The sequence below is a fragment of the Akebia trifoliata genome, chromosome 13 (assembly GCF_017979445.1).
Source record: "Akebia trifoliata isolate Shusen 1 chromosome 13, ASM1797944v1, whole genome shotgun sequence".
Lineage (NCBI taxonomy): Eukaryota > Viridiplantae > Streptophyta > Magnoliopsida > Ranunculales > Lardizabalaceae > Akebia > Akebia trifoliata.
The window spans coordinates 839,920-858,679 of record NC_141387.1 but is presented as its reverse complement, the minus strand read 5'-3'; the positions used below and the strand labels follow the sequence as shown (position 1 = coordinate 858,679).

The 18,760-nt window shown below is 35.7% G+C and overlaps 1 long non-coding RNA gene and 2 pseudogenes across 3 annotated transcripts; 1 reads left to right on the top strand and 2 right to left on the bottom strand.

Annotated features, from left to right (window-relative positions):
• The first annotated feature begins 376 nt into the window (after positions 1-376).
• LOC147387109 (uncharacterized) lies at positions 377-895 on the top strand (annotated as a pseudogene).
• Positions 896-1,338: 443 nt separating this feature from the next.
• Positions 1,339-2,430, bottom strand: LOC147387108 (scarecrow-like transcription factor PAT1; annotated as a pseudogene).
• A 5,471-nt stretch (positions 2,431-7,901) lies between these two features.
• LOC147387107 (uncharacterized) lies at positions 7,902-12,532 on the bottom strand. Of its 3 annotated transcripts, none has more exons than XR_015171413.1 (6): positions 12,040-12,532; positions 11,834-11,934; positions 9,395-10,349; positions 8,379-8,499; positions 8,219-8,278; positions 7,902-8,100 (listed from the first exon to the last, which is right to left on the bottom strand). It is a non-coding gene; the product is annotated as an uncharacterized LOC147387107 (long non-coding RNA). The 3 variants fall into 3 exon arrangements; XR_015171411.1 differs by having other exon boundaries at positions 11,834-11,957; positions 12,040-12,531; XR_015171412.1 differs by having other exon boundaries at positions 7,903-8,100; positions 8,253-8,278; positions 11,834-11,957; positions 12,040-12,530.
• Positions 12,533-18,760: the final 6,228 nt, after the last annotated feature.

Here is an 18,760-nt window from a genome sequence, read left to right as displayed (position 1 = left end):
TGACCAAACTTCTTCTAATTTAACTTATATTTTTAAAAATTAAAATTATTTTCATATAAATATATTTAAATAAAAAATTATAAACCGAAAAAGAGATTTGTTTTTCAATAAAAATGAAAAGATAAGTCTTCCAGGTAAATCTCTCGCTAATATATGAGATTTCCTATTTAAATCTATATTAATCAGTCTTTTAGCTTGATTGAGTATTGTTGAGTGAAGTATTAGGTGATCGTTTTTTTTTTCTTTCTATTTAGATAAATATGAGTAGTTTATAACGATTTTGGCTATAATGGCTTCAACACTCGATCAGATTAATTAGCTCACATCTAATGAGCCTGTTTTTGTATGTGAAGGTCCACCAAGGAATGGCTAAAGCATGACCAATTTCACTCTAATTACACTTATTTTTGCAGAGCTTAACATTGGCCACCCATCAAGGGATGTCATCGAGATGATCTTTAGAAATGCATCAATGAGCCCTTCGAAGCACATGGAAAATATTGCAAAGGTCTTAAGGGTGAAAAACTCTATAGAGACTCTTGGAAGGTTTGAAGTGTACAGAGAGATGGTGAAGAAGAGAGCCCATAGCCAATACACGAAGCACCCGCGAAGCATTGTAGATGGGAACGAGCTCTTACAATTCTATAAGACAACCATCAGTTGATGCTCGCAAAAGTTGGACAAGGTGTCCGAGCTTTGTCAAAACCCCAGATGCGGAGTTTGTAGGATTATTCAATCCGGTTTCAACACCGAAGACATGAAGAAGAATGGAATTCGGCTGAGTGCAAGAAGTGAGACATTGAGTGATGACAGGATTGGCATCACTGCCAAGGGAAAGAATGCGCAAAGGGCAGTACTAGTATGTAGAGTAATTGCTGGAGCAGTCGTGAATTAGGTTGGAGCAGGGTTTGATTCAGTTGGTATCGAAGGGTTACATTTCGAAGTAGAACAATTGTTTGTGAGGAATCCAGATGCTGTCCTTCCTTGCTTTGTCATAGTTTGTGCTTGAGGTGTAAAAGTTTGAATAATTGTACTTTGTTCCATATGTTATGTAATGTAATATTCAACATAACCGATAATCATTCTTTTCCACTCATAGTTTAAAAAATTGGCCCAAGATCTTGGGTTCAAGCCAAGGTTCTTAGCAACAACAATTAGAAACAAGTCTATAGCTCAAGTAGTTGATGTTCTGCACCACATCCATAGAGGTCATATGTCCCAGTCTACACAACAAAGAAAAACATAAATTACTAATATAAATAACCTATGGCTTAATAGGATAATCCTAATATCTATTGTATCATTTGTGTATGATCAGCTGAAAGCGGGCGACCCAATTACCGGAAAGCAAAGCATGTTTCTCCTTTAACATTGCATCTTGATAACGATGAATGACACCCATGCACAAGAGGCTACCAAGCACTAGTAATTGCCGTGTTGTTATCTCCAAGCACAAGAGGCTACCAAATCTGTGTTCATCCAGCCAAGATAAAGAGCTCCATCTCTTTCTTCAAGTCTATATTTCTCGCAATAATTCTTCAACAGAGTCTTGATGGTGGCATTGACCATTGAGTTCAATGGGTAAGGAGTAAATCCAGCCATACTAAACCGAGATCTCCACTTCCCAAGAAGCTCATGTCACTCCACCCTCTCCGCCCCCTCGCATGCTATGATATTGACCATGTCTCGTGCCAGGCAATGCTGCTCAACATTGATTCTTTGATTATGCTCCCTTGGGAGGGTCACGTCAATCGACTCAAAAATAGCCATATAATAATTCAGGGTCTCAAGGAATCGTGGAAAGAACGGGGCTGTATTGGTGTTAGATTCTTTTTCTACAAGGGTCACCACCTTGGGTGACAAGCTCTTGACCAATCTTAACAGACGATCCTGGTGATTCTGAGTGCTCACACTCTTGTCAGGCATACGGTGCAACATGAATGTGAAATTCACAGCCAGAGCCTCCCCGGGTCGAACCCCAAGATTTTCAAGCCCAACCTCACAACCTGACATGGCCCCAACATGGAACTCAAACGGCACCCTATATGATTTAGCATGTCTAGATAGCCTCTGATGTGGAATCATTGATACCCGTGATACGGACATGTGGGGCCCCACCAGGGTGAGCCCCAAGTGCTTGGATCAGGGTCATCCATTGGCTTCCTTGTGCAATCTGGAAGTCAATTATGTGAATTCGGTTTTCATTCTTCACAGCATCCGCAATGGCACGTTTGCGGACGTGTATCCAAACTTGAAGTACGGGCAGACCTCATAGAGTATCTGCATGTAAGAGAGGAGTTCGGAGCTCACGGGTTCTTTGCACCTCAGTGCATTGTAGATGGAGCTCCCTGATGAGGCTAACCTTGCAACAAGTCCTTCCAACATGTAGGCACTAAGATGCTGGATTGGCGTCCCAGACACAGAAACCATCAGCCGTAAGTGAAGTAAGCAGGATAGCTAATCCTTATTCTCATGGACTAGGGTCACAAATTATCACTTATTGTGCAGCTAAGAACAGCCAAACCAATCAACCTTTTAATGGTCCCAATCGGATTAAGGGAGGGTGCACACTAATGTTGTTAAGACCTCCACTGCATACACACCCTACTAATTAACAACATAACAAGTACAAATAGCAAGTATTAGTGTATTACACTTTCAGGATGGTGCTCGTATATATAAGGCTCCATCCCCAATTTATAAACACTAGCCCCCTTGTAGATGTGGTAACTTCTCAGATTCTAAGGAGATCTCGCCAACACTCATGACTTTTATCTAGATAGATACAAGGTTCATGCCCTTGTATCTGTACATTTTTATGACAGAGTCACAGAGATAATTTACTACCCTCTATAAATTTATTGAAAGAATCGTGATAATGACTCCCCCCACTGACGTACGCCCCCATCACAGAACCGTAGATCATTTGCCCCTGGATACACAAGGAAAAGATTTATGATTATGTGTATCCCGAGGCAAATGATCTATGGGGGCGTATGTCAGAGCGGGGTGTCAGAAAATCATTATTCTTATTGAAAATCTTCCACTTCTTTTGTATAGGTTAGGAGTTTTGTTAGTTTGACAATACAACCTGCCTTTAAGAGTTAAGTTCCCGCAGTGCATTAAATCATTTTTTTCTTCAAATTATAACAGCATTTCAGCTCATTTCCACCTTGCAGCACTTTTTGGCAATTCTTTCCATGTCACCACACCTTTGTGTGGTATGGGATGCGATGTCTACTTATCGTCCAATCGGCCAATACATATTTGGCTTCTATGCAACCCCAAGGGGTTGGCCTAGTGGCAAGCCGAGCCTTGTTAGAGTCCTCAGGAAGAGTAGGTTAAGAGTTCGAAACCCCACACCACGAAGCAGTGAATTCCTTGGGGCCACCCTCCTGGATGAGGTTGACGCTTGACTCAATCAGTTGCACGTAGGACTTTCCAAGGGGGCGGTGCGTGTGACCATGGGACTAGTCACACCCGAAGGGTGAGGATACCCACAATAAGCAACAAAAAAAAAAAAAAATTGGCTTCTATGTTGAAGGAGACATGCATCATCATCAATGCCATTTCCAATATTCCTAGCATCTAGCCACCTTTGTTTCTGTGGGATTGGGAGGCGTTAATGGATAAATTTCAACTTGGATGGTAACTGTAGCAACCCTTCCTGATAGGGTAAGGTCCATCACACTAATGTAGAAACACTTAGTGCAACATCCTGAATACCATGAGTTATTGGTTTACGTCTTAAGTACCAAATCCAATCAACTTTCTTTTATTTTCTCTCTATTGAGAATATTCCAAGATCCCTCTATTGTATGTATGTTTTCATTCCTGATTTTGATTTTGTCTTTACAACTCACTCATTTCAACATCCTCATTTCTGTCAAGCTAATTATAATTACAACGACTTTAATTTTTAACTTTAGCACCTAAAATTTTGTAAAGTTTCCCGCAACCATTTTTCTGTTCTATCACTCTAATGTGCCTCATTGTTCTTACCATAATTAAGCTCTCGAGATCAAGCATCTTGGTGGAGAGATCGACATAGCATCCAAGAGCATTGCATCTCCACCGATAAACTTTACTAGCTGCATTTCCTTCTCATTGGTACTTTTAAGGTTTCTTATCACAACTTCCTTGAGACGAAGTCGCAAATAATCATTAGGAAGATGAGTCCATTTCAACCTCAGAAAGTCTTCTGGCTTTTTAAGGCCCTGAAGTTGAAACTAGAACAAGATATGATAGAAAATAAGTATAATACTATAAATGATAAATTACGTACCCATACAATGGTGCACAATGTGGAAACTTTGCAAGATCATTAGTACCTTGAGATTGATATTGAGATCACCCAAAACTATAGTAAGAGACTCCAAGGGAGCTGAAAGATTGAGCAATCCAACCAAAAGTACTATATTACTCATTGGTATAGGTTTTCCTTCAAACTTCAAATGCTTGAGATGATACAATGGAGGAAGCTTGTTTTGCTGTAATTCCTCCGGCATAAGAATTCTCTTCTCACATCACAAGCAATCACTAAATGTTAATTATATAAAGAAAAATCGTCTCCATAAAATGATTTTACTTTGTAGATTTTTATTTTAAAGCTTTTAAAGGGGCATAAGAGCATAGATGTCGACCTATGCTTATGAGAATCCTACCACATCTCTCTAAGCACATATGATGAGATTGAGACTCCTAAAACAAAAAAAATGTAGGAACTTATTTTGCCATAAATGAGGAAACAAAGAACATGAGATCAATTTCTTCAATATCGGTCACAATTTTTCTAAGTCCGAAGATAAAGGAATAATTTTTGCAAGTGTCAGAACTACATGAAAATTGGAAATTTTAACAAGAAAATTTGATAGGCTAAGACCGATGAAATTCAGAAATCAAATTTCAACGGTCTAGGACGATTGAAATTGTTTATATTCCCCAAATTCAACGGCTTAGAGTCATCAAATTTCTTCCGTCCTCCATCAATTTGATGCTTTCGGCCCATCGAATTTTTTTTTCTACATTGAAAAATTCAACATCCTTGACCTGTCAAATATGGGCTTTTTTTCACGTTGTGCAGCTAGCTTATTTGTTAAAGTCTTTGGGTGATGATACCAAAGGCTCGGGTTCAAATCTTGCCAGCCCTAATTTACTGAATTAATTAAAAACAGACTTATTGATAAATAAATAAAAAAGAATGAAGGGGACCCTTTTTATTTTCAATTTGAATCTAGCATGCTATAATAATAAGGGATGTAAGTGAAACACCATTCCTTAGTTCTCTATCATAATATATATATAGATAAACATACCTCAACCCAATTACCAACCAATGTTAGAGTTTTTGCACGATTGAATCTCTCAAGATTATTCAATTACTGGAGAGATTGAGAAGCCTGAATAGTCTTCTAATAGTGAAGTTAATACAGGCTTCAAGTCTACAAGTTGATTTCGTTAGAAGTAATTCTGTCGTCCACCCGCTATAACTCAAGAAATGAAGGTTTGGAACATCTACTTCAACCTTCTCAAGCTTCCAACAATCAAAGACCCTCAAGTTCTTGAGTTTATGACTATAAATCTTAAGATGTTTCAAATTTTGGCTACCGCTTATTGCCAAATTCTCAAGGAGGTAACATTTTGACATCAGGGACTGAAATAAATCTTCTGTAATTAATATAGAGGTTATCTAGTGATTGAGTCTTGAGCCTTCTGAAAACAATCACACTAGAAGAGGTGAACATCCAAGTGAAATGAAATTCTTTCTAGCCCGGCGACTTCTAACATCTTCCAAAAACATATTAACATATTTTTGACAAAGCTCAAGCTCGGTGGCACCAGATTGCATGATTTTGATTCTTGTACTGTTCCTAGAACAACGGAACCATTTCAGATTTGGAGCATCCATCTCAAATCACAGCGGCGGATTTTTCCGCCGCTAAAAGGTAATTTTTCCGCCGGTAAAAGCTATTGCGGCGATGAGCAGCGGAACCAAAGATCCGTCGTAGTTTCCTCCGTCGCTAACTATAGCAGCGGATAATGTATTCCGCTGTTGCAGGTAGTACCTTTAGCGGCGGATATTAATATCCGCTGCAATAGGTCGAATTTTTAACAAATACAATATAATACATATAGCAGCGGATATTAATATCCGCTGCAATAGGTCAATTTTTTTATAAACAGAATATAATACATATAGCGGCAAATATTAAAATCCGCTGCAATAGGTCAATTTTTTTTAAAAAAAATATAACACATATAGAGGCGGATATTAATATCCGCTGCAATAGGTAAATTTTTTTTAAAAAAAAATATAACACATATAGCGGCGGATATGAAAATCCGCTGCTATACGCTTTTTTTTTTTTTTTTTTAAATTATTATATATCCTTCAAAAACAATATATAAAAACGGAATTTGTATCCACTGCTATAATTTTTTTTCATATATATATATATATATATATATATACACACATTTAACCTGTGTTCTCCAACCTGTACAGATTGAAAACTTTAAAATAAATAATATAAGAAAGCTGCTATTGCCACACTAACTTTTATTAATCCCGTACTAATACATAAGTAAATCACCAAAAAACGGCACATGTTTATAGTTTAAACTAACATCTTTATTCAAGAATCAAGACTATATTGACAAAAAGGAATGGTAGTTTCCATAGTAACAAGTTAATTAATTCTGCACAGAATGCTAAAACTAAAAAGCAATATTCTGCATGAATTTTCTGAAAGTTCATGAGATTTTTTGTGAACTTTGTCTAATAGAAAGTTCATGAATTTTTCTGACAGTTCATATTCTACACTACGGGTATACCCTCCTTGGTGAAACTGTGGGAAGTTCTTTGGGGTATTCACTTGATTCTTATATTGATGAGGTTTCCACTGGACTGGACCTCTTCTAATGTGGTTGATTGGATGAATGGAAGAATTGATAAACATAGAGAGCATTGGTTGTGTCAATATCATTAAAAGTTTACTTGTTTAATATTATGTATGATATGATAGCTATAGATTTTTCATGTAAAAAAATGTGGGCTTACCTCAAAATATTCAATAAGCTTACTTAAATGCCTCTTGTAACCTACAAAAGGCATAGAATTTTCCCTTAAGGACTTTGAGCCTATCTACATAGAAACACCTTTTGCATACCATAAACACCTCTGAAGATTGAGAAATGCAAAATAAATATGGTAATGCAAAAGAGAAAGCAATGTCAACGGACATAAACCACTATTATACTACTACAATTTGAAATAAACACAGAAAGAAAGCATGGATAGAATAGAATTATGTGCTTGTGATATTCTAAAATATTGCCTCATGGGCAATGATTTTCATGGGTACAAAAACGGTACAAGTGCATCCATTTGAAACTATTATTCAAACTTCTCTTCTCCTTATCATCACTATTTATGTAAATGAGTGGTTAGAGACTCGATTCACGTTCACATTTATACAAAATTTTATAATATCTCTTGTTAAGTAGCTAAGATTCACAGAGTTCAAATTAGTTAATAGTTACAAATTGAACCAACATTAAAAATTGGAAGCAGACATTACTCTCACCATGGAGTTGATGTGCATGACATGGGAGTATCGTTCTATCGCCGTGAGTTTCTCCACCTTCACAGACCCAAATTTTGCGACCTGCAGTACTAGTCAAGTTAGATCCTAACTGATATATTCAAGGCACAAGAAAACAATATAGATAGAAGAATTGAGTTTGTAACTGATAACCATGTAGCACTAGTTTGTTAGTGTTAAATTGAGGACCCAAGATCACTGGTGGTGCCACATCAAAGTCCAAACTATATATGTTTAATATCCTTTCACATGTAAACCAATGCCCTTCAAATATGTACACCGCCTCCTAACCTGACATTACCCAACCTCTTTATCCTTGGCAATGCAAGTAAGAAACATTAATAACATAAATAATTAATTGCAAACTAAGAAGACTTGGGACTTACAAGTGCTTGGTATGAATTAGCAAATCCAGACCAGTATTGTTCCCATCGAAGACTAGAATGGTTCCCAATTGTTTGTGGAATAGGTCAGATCCTTGTTGTAAGATAGATCCCTACATAGATCAATCGGTAATCAGATATGAATTTATTCGGAAAAATTAAAATAGAATTAGTCTTCTATTACAAGGGAAGAAAGTGAACTACAAAGAGAAGACATAAAGGACTTGTAACTTGGACAAAGTCTGAATATCTCCGGACAGCTGACCTTTCAATCCCATACTCGATCATTGTCTGAGATGAAATCAGTTGGGTAAGTATCTCAAGTATTCCAAAACAAAAAGATTGAAGAACCAACTTAAGTGATAGAAAAGAAATTATAACAAAGACCTACATGAAGATGACATGTGAATTGGTGCAACGGATTCCCTCCCAACCATCACCACAAGGATCTGATCCCTGCCAATTTGGTGGAACGTTCTGCCATAGATTCTTGAAGGACATTAGAGCAGCACCTACATCATAATAACAAGGACTTTCATCGAATTAGTGAGTTTTTCTTTGTGTCAAATGTGTTCAAATTTCAAGACAAGATTTAACTCCCTCTCATTAGTGTGTGAATGAACTACAAACAAACCATATTTGAAGTTTAATGCATATAATTGATGAAGAACTAGAGACAACAATGATACCATGTACCATCCCCAATGTTGCTCTCTGCCATTACAGCCAAAAGTTGGAACATGAGAGCGGCTAGACAGGCCTGGATTTTTCAACCCATTGGAAAAAAAAATTAAACATGAGAGCCAGCAGAGACCTAAAGTTGGTCTCTGCTATGTGTTGTAACGCTGTTCTTCAACACATACTTGTTAATATCAAGATTTTCCCACCGAAAACATACTTCCAGCTATTTTCGACATGTTTTTGTTTCTACAAACAAAAGAACAAAAAATTAAAAAAAAATTAAAAAATGATAGAATTTCAGAGATGAGTTTGTCTCTCTGTCTAAGTCTCTATATCCAACTTAATTAGTGGTATATTATACATATAAAATGTGGGTAGCTATCAACCCATGATTTGATATAGGTCCTACTCCGACATAGATCACAAGCACACAATTAATTTTATTTATTTTTAACTACTTTTTGATAAGAAACTATGCCTAACACTTAATCACTACTTGAAATAAGAATGCAATATTAACTATGCCTAACACTTAATTACTTCTTGAAATAAGAATGGGGTCTTAGAGACTTCATTTGTTTCAAAACAATGGCAAACTTATGCAAGAGTTGAGCAGTGTACATATAATGTGAAAAAATGGATACCAAAATTTTCAACCTGAGTTTTCTGTAGAGAAATAAATTTAAAGATGCACATGTGGCTGTCATGGGTGGTATATGCATATACCTTAGAGCTGAGAACATCCACACATCTTTGCACAATCTAGAGATCTTCAGCCATTGGGAGTAGATCTTCACAAGGTTTCAACACAACCAAGACACCTGAAAAGCTTGTGGAGCCCACGTGTTAGGAATTCTTTGGTTCGTCCAGCCAGGGTTACTTCACAATACATATCCGTCATTTCTAGATACTCTGCTGCACACCCAAGTGCTACCACATTGTGGACTGTTATCTCGAAGTTGGCATGCTGCACGATGAAGTGCTGCCACATTGTGTCAAGATTACTTGAAAGCAGCAACAAACTCTTCTTCCAATGCCGTGAGTCTCAAGTCCAATGCTCGCAGCAATTCATTTATGTTAAGTAAGAAATACTCTGGTTTGCAAGATTCCATTCCACTATTCAGCTCATTCTAGAGCTACAGTATGTTAAGATCTCCTATCTTGAAAATTTTTCTTAATGTCTAATGATGGAAAGAACATTCATAAACTTGAGCCATGGTGTGCCCTTAAGAGCACACGTTAACAAAACCCATATATATAAGTTATCTGGTTAGATCCAAGCATAATCAGAGTCTTATATTGGTGGCCTTATTTCAATGGTTGGATTATAACAGCAGAAATTGACAACTTAATCAAATACCTATTAGTATAGAATTAGTTATAGCAAGGATTTGATGATGATATAAACATATATGTAAATATTTTACTCACATTTCTTCATCCTCCCCACTCTTCAGGGCATTCTTTGCTATGCATTGAAAAGCTTCTTCAATGTTAATGCGGTCTATGTATCTGGTTTGCCTACCAATAGTACCTCTGTTTTTCTAGCATCAGTCATTTGGGGTGCCAAGGTCCCCTCCAAAGTCTCTGTTTTCGCGTGGCAGGCTACATTGGGGAGGTTAACCACAATGGATCGACCAATAAAGAGAGGCTTCATTTCTCCTCACTGTCACACCTTTTACTTGAAAAACCAAGAGACGGCTGATCAATCTCTTTCCATTGTTACTACCAATAACTTATTACTCCTAACAGCCATATTAGATACCAATTTAATATTCATGTGTAGGCCAAGGGAGAACTGAAGGCATTCATGAAAAAAAGCCAACCAGGCCATGATATCAGCAATTGCTATTGCCCAGAACTATACTTTTCTCTAATGCCTATAGAGAAAGAATTATAAAAGAAACAGACTATTATAAATTACTAATATTTCAGATGGATTAAGATACTAAACAACACACTCAGACCTTTTTAGCACTTACCAATGTGCTAATGCATTAGACCACATCAGCTGAAATAAAATAAAATTTTTAAACAATTAATTGGAGAAATAGGATTCATTACAAGCACACAAGGCATTGTGCATACTGCACATGGCAACTCTATGAGAGCCAATTGAGGCCTCTAAAGTCTCCACAACAACCTCCATCACAAGCACACAAGGTAAACTACCCATTGCCTTCTCCCTTACTTCAACACAAGAATAATCAAACAAATAGCAGCCTACTTAGGACAGAAACAGTTGCTGAGAGACTCAACTACAGACCACCAAACCATCTATGCACACATCATTGTTTTCATCTTATCCCAATTACAGTGGAGTCACTCGATCATCTACGTACTAGAAAGGGAAATGGGTAGGACCACTATTGCCAACATTAGCTGGATCTATTTTCAAATTATTTGAAAATAACATTGGTCCACACTAGTGTTTATCACAGTCCATTTCCATCCTGTACTGTACGTCTCCACCTCCATAACACAAGCTTCCTTTAATTTGAAGTTAATAGACAATGTTATTGATATAGAGAGTAACAGTAAAACAGAGAAATCAAACTGAATCCTGAAATAAGTAAGGTTTGCATATGATAGTTTCTTTGGACCATAGAAGCCTTAAAGCCTAATATACCCCTTTTCTCCAGCAAGGTGCTTCTAATAAGAAAAAAACAAATGGAAAAGTGGGCTTTAAAGATAACTACAAATAGGAGAAATGCTATCAAACGACAAATAAACTCACAAGTAAGACTCCAGCACATGGTTTCAAAAAATCAGAGAGAGCACCAAGCGAGTCCATAATTCATATATAATCATAAAAAACATTGGATCATGGTCAATCCAAGGCTGAGGCAGAGAGGCACAACCTTGAAGAATCCGATTCTAATTGTTTTAATCCAACATATCAATTGAAAGTATAATCATACTACACATATTTTCATAATATATTGGTATGTCAACATTTCGGAATGTTCCACCAAAACATTCCGAAGTTGAGCAAAGCTTTGAACAATGGATAAGCAAAAGTTGGACTTCCTGTCTTGTCTTGTAACAAATTACCAACAAATACAAAGAAACAAACAAAAACAAAAATAAAACCCAATGAAACACTAAAAAAAACCAACAAATTAAAACAAAAACAAAACAATGGAACTTTGAAAAAAACTTCACCTGAGGGATCGAGTAGAAGAGATTTATGAGATGAATGAGAGTGTTCCCCTGCTCTGTGACAGCCTTCACCCAGTCTAGATCACCATGGCCGAGAACATTAACTGCTATACGAAATACTCTCGCCCTTCAATATCATACAATATACATCATTTGCCACTCGAAAGAACAATTGGATTTCTAGCATAAGTTCCAACTATAACACTAACCTCCATCGCTATAACCTCTTTACTGTCCTCAAACGGTAATTTCCCCGAATTCGTAGAAACCGGTGCTTGCTCCTCCAAATTAAGGCACGCAGAAATTCTCCCAACACCATTAATTCGAACAAAAGATCTTCCTTTCTTTAGGTTAAACAAACAAGGACGATCGATTGCAGGAGACATTGAATGGTTGAGTAATAAACTAAGAGAACTCACGTTCAAGAACTCTCGATCTCATAGAATGAACTGGTCAGATAGAACACCGCCCCATGAAAATCGCCCAAATAAATACCTCTACAAGCCCTAGATTTTTGCAGTGAGAGAGAGAGAGAGTGTGTGTGTGAAATAAACGAAGGATGAGGGGGAAAATGAGAGGGAAGAAAAATCGCGGGCTTTTTCTTCGTCAATTTTTATTTTAACTATTTTTTTACTGGCGGCATGTTTTTATCCGCTGCATATAAATTTGATAGAAAGTTTTTTTTCCCAATACATGCATCCTATGCGGGCGGATAAAAGGATCCGCTGCAACTAAATTGGATCGAATTTTTTTTTTCCAATGCTCACGTCCTATGGGGGCGGAAAAAACAATCCGCTGCAAATAAATTGGATAAATTTCCCCAATTCCTAAGTCCTATAGGGGCTGATAAAAAGATCTGCTGCAAACAATTGTTAGATTGCATTCTATAGCGGCGGATAAATTAATCCGCTGCTATATTCAATCTTTAATTTAAAATAAATTGACGAAGAACAACTCATTAACATAACTTTTTATACTAAAAAAAATAAAAAATAAAAATTGATTTTTTTAGTGGCGGATAAACTAATCCGCTGTTATATTCAATTTTCACAAAATATTTAAAAAATTCATTTTATTGTGGCGGATATGGTAATCCGCCGCTATATTCAATTTAAAATAAATTGATAAAGAGCAATACATTAACTAAACTTTTTTATATTAAATTTTTTTTTATTTTTTACTGGCGGATTTTCCAATCCGCTGCTATATTCTATAATAAAAAAATTTTATAAGCAAAACTCACTAAACCGAATTTTTTATACAAAAGAAAATTGGATTTTATAGTGGCGGATATAATTATCCGCTGCTATAGGAATTGAATATATACGATTGGCGTTTGCGGGGGTACCTATCGCGGCGGATACAATTATCCGCTGCAAAATATAGATATATAGAGGCGGATAAAATGATCCGCCGTTATAAAACGCCGCTGTAGGTCAAAAATGTTGTAGTTCCAACAACACATAATCTCAACTGCTTTGAGATGTGGATACTACTGACCCTCAAGAGTTGCCAATTCTTTGCACGTCGTTGACTTGTAACATGCACATGACATGATGCATAATTATAATTAACTTCTCGAGAGATACCATTTTTACATCACCACCATGTGAAATTCATTCTTATAAGGAGATTAAGTTCTCGGACACATGCATTATTGCCCAATTTATCCACCCATCACCTTCATCTAATCATAATCATAGTTTTAAGACGAATCCAGAATTTTTTTATGCTTGTATGATAATTGTGTAACATCAAAGAGCACATGAATGAATGTCTTGGCTACTGCTTTCGTGCACCTCTTCTAAAACAATTGGTATTGAATTTCAAAATACAGAGAGACTTGTAGAGATTCTCCATCTTTTGGAGACGATGAAAGTATTTGTGTAGTAGGGATGAGAGAGATGATCAGGAAGTTTGCTGATCCCATCATCATCACCATTCATCTCTACTTCTTCTTCTTGTAGTAGATCTATAAAAAAAACAGACAAAGATTTCTCAAAATACAATAACTTAGTAATAAATAAAATAGACAGAAACCTAATAATTCATTGTCTCGTGCGACTCAATAATCATATTGTCTATATCTCGTCCAAGATTTCGCAAATCTCGGATGAGAATAAACAAAATCTTTAGGACTCCAAACGTGTTAAATCAGTTATTATCATAGAAAAAATCATTTCTTTCTTTAAATAATTAATTTATAAATTAAAAAAAAAAAAAAAAATCTCTTGCATCCTTGTAAAGAGAGCTGCTATTGGCACTCCAACTTTACTTATTACACTCCAATTAAAAAAAAGCTATTGGTTAAGAATAAGTAAAAGTTGGGGTGTAAATATTCTCTCTCTTTCTATTTTTTTTTTATTAAATGATCATATATGAAATTAATCCTAATTATAGACATCTACTGAAATTGTTTGAATGAGTGTTATATATTTTGTAATGTTGAGATTATAATTTTAGCTAAACTTTTGTAATGTTTAAAGAATGTGTTTTAATATTTAATTGAAGTGTGATAAATTATTAAGAAATTGAGGTGTAATAAGCAAACATTGCTTTTATGTTTTTTCAAAAATAACCTCAATTATTAATACTAATTTAGATCAATAAATTTGATTAGAAAAATTGTAAAACACTAACCTCAAAGTGTAAAATAATTACTATTAAAAATAATAATTTCTTTCTTTAAACAAATTAATACTAAAGAAAATTTTACTTTCTTGCATCTTAAAAAAGAGTCCAAGTTCCCACGTTTTCAATTGATTAATACTAATAAAATTTTGGGTTTTCTTAGTTCTTCACGACCCAATTTAAAACTAAAAAGAAATAATTGGATCGTTATTCTCACATCTCTCTTCGTTATTCACAATCTTCTTGATAGTCTTTTTTTCTTACATGAGTTGGAACTCTAAATCATTTCCAAATGTATTTTTAGTATACATTTTTTTATTCATATGCACATTTTTTAAAGTAATGAATGTGAAGTTTGTAATTCTGTTAAATATTTTGCAATCTTATTTGTTATACTTAAATTAGTATTAATGATTGAAGTAATTTTTGGAAGAACAAAATCACACCGTGTGAGAGAAAATTTGTTAAATTCTCTATGCCACGTGGCCCAATGGGTATGCGGGGGGGTCTCTAAAGTGGGATCGCCAAAATCGCACTCTAAAAACTCATATCAAATAATTTTTTTTTTCCAAAAACGACTTCTTTTTCGAGATTGATCCAATGTTTTGAAAATGAATGACCACCCACAAACAAGACTCCAAAATGACACGAAATTAATGGGTTTGGGTCATAATAGTGCCCATCTAACACGATTATTAAATGGGCTAGGCTTGGATTAGGGGCGTCAACTAGGAGTGCAACTTGATTCGGGTTGGTTCGGTTTAAAGCAAAATTAGAACCGAACCGACCAACATCGATTCTATTATATAATAACCAAAACCGAACCAAATTGATCTAGAACCAAACCAGCCCAAACTGATCTTAACTCGGTTTGATTCGGTTCGATTCCACGGGTTGTCAAGAGATTCACTCGTTTTTTTGATCGAAGAGAACCCTCACCTCTTTGAATTTGTTTTGCAGCTTAACAGAGAGAGAGAGAGAGAAAGAGAGGCACGATCGACAATCGTAGGTCGCAAAGACGATAAAGAAGAGAAAGACACACACACACACACCGGTCGGCAGTCGTAGGTCGAAAAAATGAATGAGAGAAAGAGAAGCACAGTCTGCAGCTGTATGTTAGAGAGAGAGAGAGAGCGGGGGGGGGGGGAGGGACCGACCAGTTGCACAGTCGGAACTCGCATTGTCGAAGGTCAAGGTTGCAACCGCAGTCACAACCGGAGAGAACCAAAGAGAGAGAGAGAGAGAGATAGGGGGAGGGACCGACTGATCGTGTCGTCGAAGGGTTGCAGCAGGAGAGAGAGAGAGAGAGAGAGAGAGAGAGGGGGGGGGAGGGACTGACCGATCACACCGTCGAAGGTCGCAGCTGCGACCGGAGAGAACTAGAGAGGAGAGAGAGTAGAGAGGGTTAGAATTTAAAATATTTATAGAATTTTAGTTCGGTTCTCGGTTTGGTTTGATTATTTACAGATCCTGAACCGAAAATCGAACCGATCCTATCAATTTTTAATTTTTTAACCTGAAACCGAACTGTTATTTTGTTAAAACCGAACCAATCCAATCCAAAAGTCACGAATTGGTTCGGGTCTCGGTTTGAATTGAATTAAGTTACACCCCTAACCTCAACTAGCTTAACCTGTTTAGTTATTTTCTCATTAAAGTGAAGTTTTAAATATATCAACAATAATTTAAGATTTTTATTTTTTTTTAAATTACCCATCTTTTTTGTTAGAACTTTTCATAATACATTTTTTTTTTCAAATTCTATAAAAATATATAGGATGGATGTTTTAAGATATTTTTTCAAATAATTAATGGTTAAGCGTTTAGTTTGGAAAAAAAAAACATTTTCCTTATTATGTTATTTATTTATTTATAGAGTCATGCTAGAGTGACCTTAGGATTGTACCTCATATCACACATCTTGACAGGGAAGTGAATAGGAACCATAGATTCCTTTTCACTCGTATCTCGATGAAAAACATCTATGGTTTCCATACACTTTCATGTCAAGATATGCGATGTGAGGTACAATCTTGAGGTCACTTCGACATTATTCTTATTTATTTTTTAAATTTTTGTCAAAGCTCTTACTTATAATTTTGGATACCACAAAGTGATGCGGAAAGGAAATATCCTTCCTTATCAAGAAAAGGAGCTATGATCATTTGACTTAGGCCATGGCATACTGAATCGACGTATATGACGTGATAGGCTTGTAAATCGTAAATGTACTCTCCTCAAGATACAAAAATGTATATTTGTATGGGAAACCTCAATTTTACATCCTGAGGAGAGCACATCAGATAAATTGATTGAGTTGCCATGTGACTAAGTCAGATTATCAGTACTCGAAAAAAAGTGTTTTACTTTCTTAAAAAGAAAATGCTGGAATGACACAAATAAAGACACAAAAGTGAAAAAATGATGTGGTGGTGCGCAAATAATCGTAGATACTTTTTACTTGTATCTTGTGAGAAAGCATTTATGATTATATGCACGACACCCCATCATTTTGTCACCTTTGTGTTTTTGTTTGTATCAATCCAACACGACTCTTCCTAAAAAGTAGAGTTGTAATAAAATGACTCGTTAGGTGACATACTCAATCAACTCACTGATGTGACAAATTTGAAAATCATAGACCTTTCCGCCTTGGAATACATGGCTCCCTCGGGATACATTTTAATATGGAGAAGTACAACCTTGTATATCGAGGTGTAATGAGCGTGTCACCTCATGAGTCATGTTATCAGGACTCTAAAGACTATCCTCGTCAAAAGACCTTAAAAATGAACGGCCTCTGAGCTCTGAAAATTTCGAGAACAAGATTTTATTTAAGAGTCAGTATCAGTACGATGTTCCGTACCTATTTTATGGGACCATTTTGCATGCGACACGTACACCGATTTAAAATGGCATCAACAGAAAATCTCTCTCCGAATCCCCTCGGCCCACTAATATTAGTTGGGTCTTATCAGGGTAAAAGGAACGCGTTAAAGTGAAATAAATACCCTTTTGGAAAATTGAATTTTTTTTATACCATAATGACCTTAAAAACTTATTTTTTACAAAAATACCGTTAGATTCTAATTTTCGAAGTGTATTTATTGCGCTTTAATTTTAAGATCTAAAATATCAAAATAGGGTAATGGAGTCCTCATGGATTTTCACAATGTCAATCCAACACCACGCCTTCTAAATTTTATGAATAATCTCATATTATAAAAATAAAAAATAAAAAAAATTCGAACTTGATTCAAGGAATTGAAAATGGCCGATTATCGAGTACCCAAACTTTAAGTTAAAATTCAACGGTGAATTATTTTTTTTATTTTTTATTTTAAGTTCGTAGAATTTCGTCTTCAACAATCATGTGACAACGGATGATGTTTTTGATTGCCACAAAGTGATACGATTAGGAAATTTTTATTTTCATTGTCGACAAAAAATCTCTTTACTTTTTTATTGCTAATGTCATTTGCACCACATGTCCAACAATTATGGAATTTTGAGCAAAAAAGCACTCTTAAAGTACCTACTCTCCAACAAGTGATTTTTTCACTCACAATGATGTGAGCAAATTTACTAACAACACAATAATCATTTGGTAAGTGGCGCAAATGACGTAAGTATTGAGAGAAAAATTATCACACCAACCCACATGTCCTATGCCCAAAAATATTATTTATTTTAGATTTTGAATCATAAATAGGGTCTTTAGGTCCATATGAATTACAACTTTGGCAATCTAACACCACAGACTTTTTAAATTTCATGAAAAAAGCTCATATTCTAAATAATAAAAAAATCAAGTTTGATCCAAGATGTTGAAAAGGGACATTTACTAAACAATCAATTTAAAATTAAAATTTCATGGTAAAATATAACTTTTTTTTTTTAATTCATATTTTCCTCCTCTACAACCCCATGGCATCTGAACATGTTTTTGAATGCTACAAGGTGATCATATAATGAATTTCCCTTTTTTGCACTTTGGGCAAGATAGAGAAATTCTCTGAATGACTTTTTTTGCTCACGGCCTAACAACCATTTGGCATGTGGTGCAAAGGACATCATTAATGAGAGAGTTTCTCTTTCTTGCCATGGTGGAAAAAAGAAAACTTTCTGATTTGATCACTATTTGACATTCAAAACATGATCCAATGCAATGTAGTTGTAGATGACAAAATTATATGAACTCATCATTGAATTTTATTTTTAAATTGGCTCAACATGGATTACCAAATTGGGAAGAGTCGCGATAATTTGACTCCCCCACATGGTATACTCAAAATACTC